We start from the raw sequence: 6,513 nt of genomic DNA, 5'->3' as shown, positions 1-6,513 counted from the left end.
AAAGTCGAAAAAGAAGAGAAGAAAAAAACAAACCATCCGTTAAGAATGGGGCCATCCGAAGTCTAAACAAGGGTTGTTTACTCCTCGCCCTCGAAGCCTCGTCCCCGAGGTAGACCCAACAGGAATCTTGATCCTCTTTACTTAGGCGTTTGAAATCCCCAGTTTCCGGTACGCGTACCTACACCCACCACCAACCCCTGCAAGCTCGTTGTCTTAGGCGTAACTCGGTCTCCTTGTGCACCCTTGTTTCTAGCTTTAAGCGTGAGTTTGAAAGCGCGAATGTATCCGCGGAATTACACGGTGTACTTGTGCACTTTCCCACCCCCACCCCCTACTCGCGAGTTGTATAATAATGACGAGGAAGGCTCGGAGGCAGTGAGTCGTGTAATCCCGATGAGCGTATATGTATACACCTCAAAAATCAACCCGCTGCGGTTGCGGCTGTAATCAAGGGTGGCGACGCCCTGCGCCTCCACCCCCCACCTTCCTCAACTCAGAACCCCATCCTCTGGTCGTTCTGCGTTTGGGAGGGGCTGAAATACTGCCGAGATAAGCTAATATATGACAGACTAGAAGAGGGAGCGATGGGGGAGGCCCAGATAAACCAGAACCAACCCCTCCGCTTCCTTTCATCCCTACCGCGAGCAGTCAACGTGTAAACTCTCCACCTGTAAGGTCCCGGGCTCAAATGCCGCGATAGATTGATTCAACCCTACGGGATGCGTGTATAAACATCGTGTAATGGATATTCGAGATTACACGATGAGGAATTTTACGGATTTTCAACACCTTTGCGCCCCGTCCGTTTTTTATACACTGGAACTTTGCCGCGTTTTTACGGGTTTTTTTTTTTTTTTTGTGGTCGTACAGGTTTTTATACGAATTCATTCGTAACTAAATGAAAAATCGATTATCAACGCTGTGTTGAAAATTATAATGAATTTATTATACGTTTAATGTACTGTAAAGAGTTCGTTAATTTACGAAATCGGGCTGCAAATTTACAAATTTACAAATTCGATGCAGCGATGTTAATTACTATGTATTTGTCTTTATTTTTAGAATGAAAATTCTTTAAAACTCACTGAAATTCATTGGAAAAAACATAAAAAATTTATTTAAAGTTACTAAATTTTGTAGTAAATTGAAGAAACAGTGAATGTATGTTGAATTCATCGTTTTGTAACCGAATCAAAAATTCGACGCTAAGAATGTCTGAAATTTCACGATTTACCAAGTTTAAAAAACAATTTAGGTTCTGTATACAACCTTCTTTAACCCTCCGTAAATAGTATCGATGAATTTGGAATTTTGTGTTTATAATAACTTGAAGCTCCTCTCGTTGAAAGAAGTTTTTGCAAATGCAATACTTAGTTTTCAAATGTTTTTGAATCTTGTCAAAATTAGGTCGAAGTAACCTTTGGATTATTCATTGTGAACACTTGAATATCGTTGTAATAATACATCTACAGAGGAGGAGTTACGGGCTCAAGCTGTGGATTGAATAGCGTCGAAATAGATTCAATCGTCTACTGAAAGCGTCAAAGCAGGATTTGGTACTTTGATTTTTCATAAGTTTAAGGCTGAATGTAAGGTTTTTTCTCAACTTTTTTTTAGGTTCAATTTTCTCCAAAGTAGGTTTATACGAATCTTTGAAGGGTCCAATATACGCGAAAAATTTCGACTCGGGTAATAAGTAAGTGAATAAGAAGTCGAGTTGACGACGAATTTTTGGAGTAATTGTATGAAATTTTACATTTCGGTTATCTTATTGAATGAAAAATAAACGACATCGAATGGCATCGCTTTATTCAATGTGGGGAAAAAAAAAACGCGTATCTAACTAAGAATTTCACTCCAAAATCATGTTTAGGCGTATTTGAGAATATTGAAAACGTAAAAAAAATGTGAAAAGATCACTCGCCACACTGATCCGGAGGCATGAATATCCATCAAGTTTCCTCCGTGAGCAGGATGCCTTTATTGTTTAAACAGTAACTCGTACGAATTGTCGCACATTAACATTCCGGTGTTTCCTGAAATGGCGAACCAACATCCGTCCATGACTCCAATCCAGATATGGAAACGCGCGTCACGTTTCGAAACAGTTTTACAGCTTCATCCCATCGCAAGTGTACGCAATGGGAGTATGGCTAGATCTTTCTACGAGCACTGCAAAGAAGATCCGGTGATTGCCATTAGCTTGGATAGAAAGGATCACTCTCGAGGCAGCCGGAGAAGCGGTCGTATTCCGTGGTCCTTTTACGACCGACGACGTCAATCTTACGAAGTAAAATTTTTACTCGTGCATAGCGCAGAAGGAGAGAGAAAAGAGTTCAAGAAGTTTGGGGCGGGGTTGAAATTCCGATTTTGAAAAGCTCTGAAGGCGCCAGCATTAGGCGCTTTCGGAACTTTCAAATTTCGGAACTTTACAAATTCGAACTTTCCAAATTCAAAACTTTCCAAAGTAAAAACTTGTAAAATTCGGAACTTTCAAAATTCTGAACTTTTCGGATTCAGAACTTTCCAAATTCAGTACTTTCCAAATTCGGAACTTTTCCAATTCAGAACTTTCCAAATCCGGCACTTTTCAAAAGCGGAGATTTTTAATTTCGGAACTTCATAAATTCGGAACTTTTAAAATTCTGAACTTTTCAGATTCAGAACTTTCCAAATTCGGTACTTCCCAAATTCGGAACTTTCCAAATTTCAAATTTTTCAAATTTGGAACATTCAAAATTCGGTACTTCTCAAACACGAAACTTTCTAAATTCGCAACTTTTCAAATTCGGATCTTCAACCCCGACCTAGAAGTTCTCGCCGCAACAATGACAAGAATATCAGTCCTTCGCTGAATACAAAAGCGATTTTCCCGATGCAAAGGGATCCTAATTACACGGCGAAAGTATTCCGGTTATTATTTACCCCATCGATACCATTATTTACGATATTCGAGAGCGTATATCACGGGCTTACTTTCGGCTGCGCGTCCTGCGAGTGGAATTGATCCGGCTACTCCGGAGGCTGCAGGCTACGCGAGACCTGATTTATAGTGGCAATAACTTATTTCGCTCCGCGTTTTCATACCTCAACCGATTTATCGATCTTTAGATACCTCCGAGCCTCGATCCGACTGACCATATCCGACTTGTTTATCTGGGCGGGGGTGGAAGCGAAGCAGAGACAAGGAACGGCACGTTTCTTGCGAAATTTCCTCCCCCAGCTTATGAATAACCAAGTATATCAATCGCCTGATGGTATTGAAAAGCGATGAGATAAATGGACGCGCGAAGCTGCCGCTTCGCCTCTCGCCATTGTGAAAAGCACTTTCAGCGGATATCAGCTTTCTTCCTTGGAATGATTTTATTACATTTTACCAATATTGTGAAACCTGAGGAGCGGAATGTGCCCACCGTATTATACTCGAATATTTCCAACGCCTGTCAGGTCATCTCGGCTGTCATATCCTCGAGGTATTATTATTCATTCATTTTCATATCGGAATCTTTCATCCGTTGAAGAAATTCACGTCTCTCGTCGTTTCAATTCAATTCTCGCATTACGCTTCTGGATATAATATTCCAAAGATTATTATTTCGGACAGTGGGGAATCGAAAATCTATTACAAGTGTCACAGACGTTGCCTTCATCATTGCCGCAAGACTGTGCAACAAGAAGAAAGAAACAAAAAAAGAAAGAAAGAAAGAAAAGAAACACTCTCGAAAAAAGCTCCATTGATCAGCTCAGCTTTCTTAGTTCTATCTTTTGTCTCTCTTCCGGAGCATCTTCACTCCGAATGCTAAGTCATTAACGCTTTTCGGCTTCACTCTTAATTGGCATCGTCGAGGCCGGTGGAAATACGTTGAGCATTCCTCGACTGAACTTGCAACCTCCGTCTGTATCTAAATTTCACCGAAGAACTCGGGATTCCTCTTAAATAAATGATTCAATCAATGGATCGGGACTTTTGGATTATATACAGTCGTTGGTTGAAAATTTCAGAATCAGAGGACGAATTAGTCTCCACATAGATTATATACGCTTCTTCAAAGACATTTAACGCAGTTTTGAGAAATCCAGAAACTACGGAAATACTCGTTTAAATTTTTTCTAAAACACGTTAATCCGAACTTGACTTTAGATCTTAGAGTCTTAGAAATCCGTACTCGACGATTCAACCCTTTGAGTCACACATTATTCTGCTGAGTCAACTTTATAACAAAATAAAGTTCTCTGGTTTCGAGTTCGCTGATTAAGAATCTGATCCCAAATTTCAAAAATTCAAAATGAATTTTCTTTTCACTCGGTATCACAGCATCACCCCGAGCCTTTGTCTGAGTTTTGAATCAAGCCGTCGGCTTTTGTTTCCTGCGTTAACATCATTAGCGTGGTGAGACATTGCTCGAGCTGAAACGTCGACGAATGGACGTGGGTACGAATTGAACTTGCAGAAATTAAGACAGCAACACATATCCTGACACCAGTGCCTCTCATTTGCCTCATTCAATTTTTCAACTTACTTCCAACCATTATATTTTCGCTCCAGTCAATCCACAGACTTGCTTCTAAACAACGTAATTTTCCACGGAGTGCAATTTTCATTTAAATTTATCCCCTCCGTTGCTGCGAAGACCCTCAAGTGTCTTTTGTTCCGTTGAAAAATCTCGCGGCGGAGGTATAAAGAAAGAAAAAAAAAAAAAAAAAAAAAAAAAGAATGAGAAAAGAAAACAAAATGAAAATGAGAGATCAAGAGAGGGAGAGAAAAACAACGACCTCAAACTTCACCCTGAGGTTGGATTTAAATTGTTTAAGCAGAACAACAGTGATTACACTCCAGTTTTTGAACCGGGTTATTGTCAACGGGAAACTTGCGGCCCGAGCTTGCGGCTGCTGCGATTTAATAATTAGTAGTTTACTATACGGTACTTCTCGACGACTGAGTGCTAGCGAAGAAAAATGAGAATAAAAGTTTAAATGAACGAAGGATTGAAGAAAAAAATGTAAGAAAAAAAAAACACAAAAAAAAACCTCAGGACAAGCTTACGAGATAAATTGAGTAGGTATTCATTTATTTTCGCTCATCTTTGAAGATGCGAAACGTGTAAGGAATTCCACGAGAACCAAAAAAATCGTCTGAACCTCGTCATTTTTGATTTTGTTCAAAATGTTTTCTCCAATTATCCCAACACTGAAACGGTATCCTGAATTTTCCAACATTTTTTATTCCGCTGGTTACTTATTTATAAACATTGGAAGTGATTTTGAACAGGATTTTTTGTTTCCATTTTATTTCAGCACTTAAAATTTTTTTGGGTCAGCTAAAACAGTGTTTAAACGGTCTGAAATTTTGGAAAAATAATCACAACTTTTGTTTTTCATTTCAAACATTTCTAGACCAGTACCATTATGGAGCGATTTTTGCCTTCTTTTTTTTTACGTCGACTTCATAAAGAAATCGGTATAGAAATTTTCTGAGTGATAAATGAAAGTTTTGAGAATTTATGGAGATTTGCAGACCGTTTAAACAAAATATTTTCGTTGGTCGAAAAAAAAAATTAGAAGTGGTAAAAAAAAGTAGAAAAAATAATCTGCCCAGATTTTGAAATGTTCGGAAAAGAAACGACTGAGTTTTTGAGAAATTTTTGAGAATCGTGAAAAAAGTTCTTTTCAAAATCACCCTTAATATTTATAAATGGTCAATCAGTTGAATAGAAAATCTGTAAAAATTCTGGACACTGTTTCAGAATTTGAACAATTGCAGAAAATTTTTTGAAGAAAACCGAAAATGGCGAGGGTCAGACGTGGCTTGGTTTCGCATGGAATTCCATATACATACGGTCGAACATTAGCCAAGTCAAACAATTAACGAGGGGTGCGGAAAAGCCAGGGGTTTCACAGTCGCACGCACGTTCAGCTATATTCGCCAGACCGTGTATACATCGGTGGTACATTAACGGGCGAAACTACATCCAGCTTGCCTTGGAACTGAAAACTAAATACAACGTGTTTCAGCGCTGATTCGTGTATCCGGTTTGTGTGTTTGAGCGGCCATTCCGAAACTACGAAGCTCTTCCCTGTTTACCTGGCAATTTCGAAATTGCCACGTGCTCACGTTATACGCTACGCTGGGAGAGCAAGTAACAAGAATAATGAAAACTCGGCAAACATGAACGAATGAGGGGTTGGGGGTAGAAACTTAGAAGGGACACAAACATGTGAAAAGAAAATAAGAAAAAAGATGAATTGTTTGAAATCTTGAGTCATTTTAATTAGCGAGAATTTCAAAAATCAATATTTCGAACAATCATCTTTCGTTAGGGGGGTTAAAAATGGCTAAAATCGTTTTTAGGTAATTAATGAATGGCCTCTAAGGGAGATTTATCGAATTATCATATTATTTGTAAGCTGTGAAGATATTTTCAAAAGTAGAAAAGTAGGGGGTGACTGAAGTTTTTAAAAGATGATTTAGAGTGTGAAGGTGATTCATTCATGTTGTTTGGAAATTGTTTAAAG

The sequence above is a fragment of the Diprion similis genome, chromosome 14 (assembly GCF_021155765.1).
Source record: "Diprion similis isolate iyDipSimi1 chromosome 14, iyDipSimi1.1, whole genome shotgun sequence".
NCBI classification, from domain to species: domain Eukaryota; kingdom Metazoa; phylum Arthropoda; class Insecta; order Hymenoptera; family Diprionidae; genus Diprion; species Diprion similis.
The sequence above is the reverse complement of the archived record's forward strand: the minus strand, read 5'-3'. Positions refer to the sequence as shown.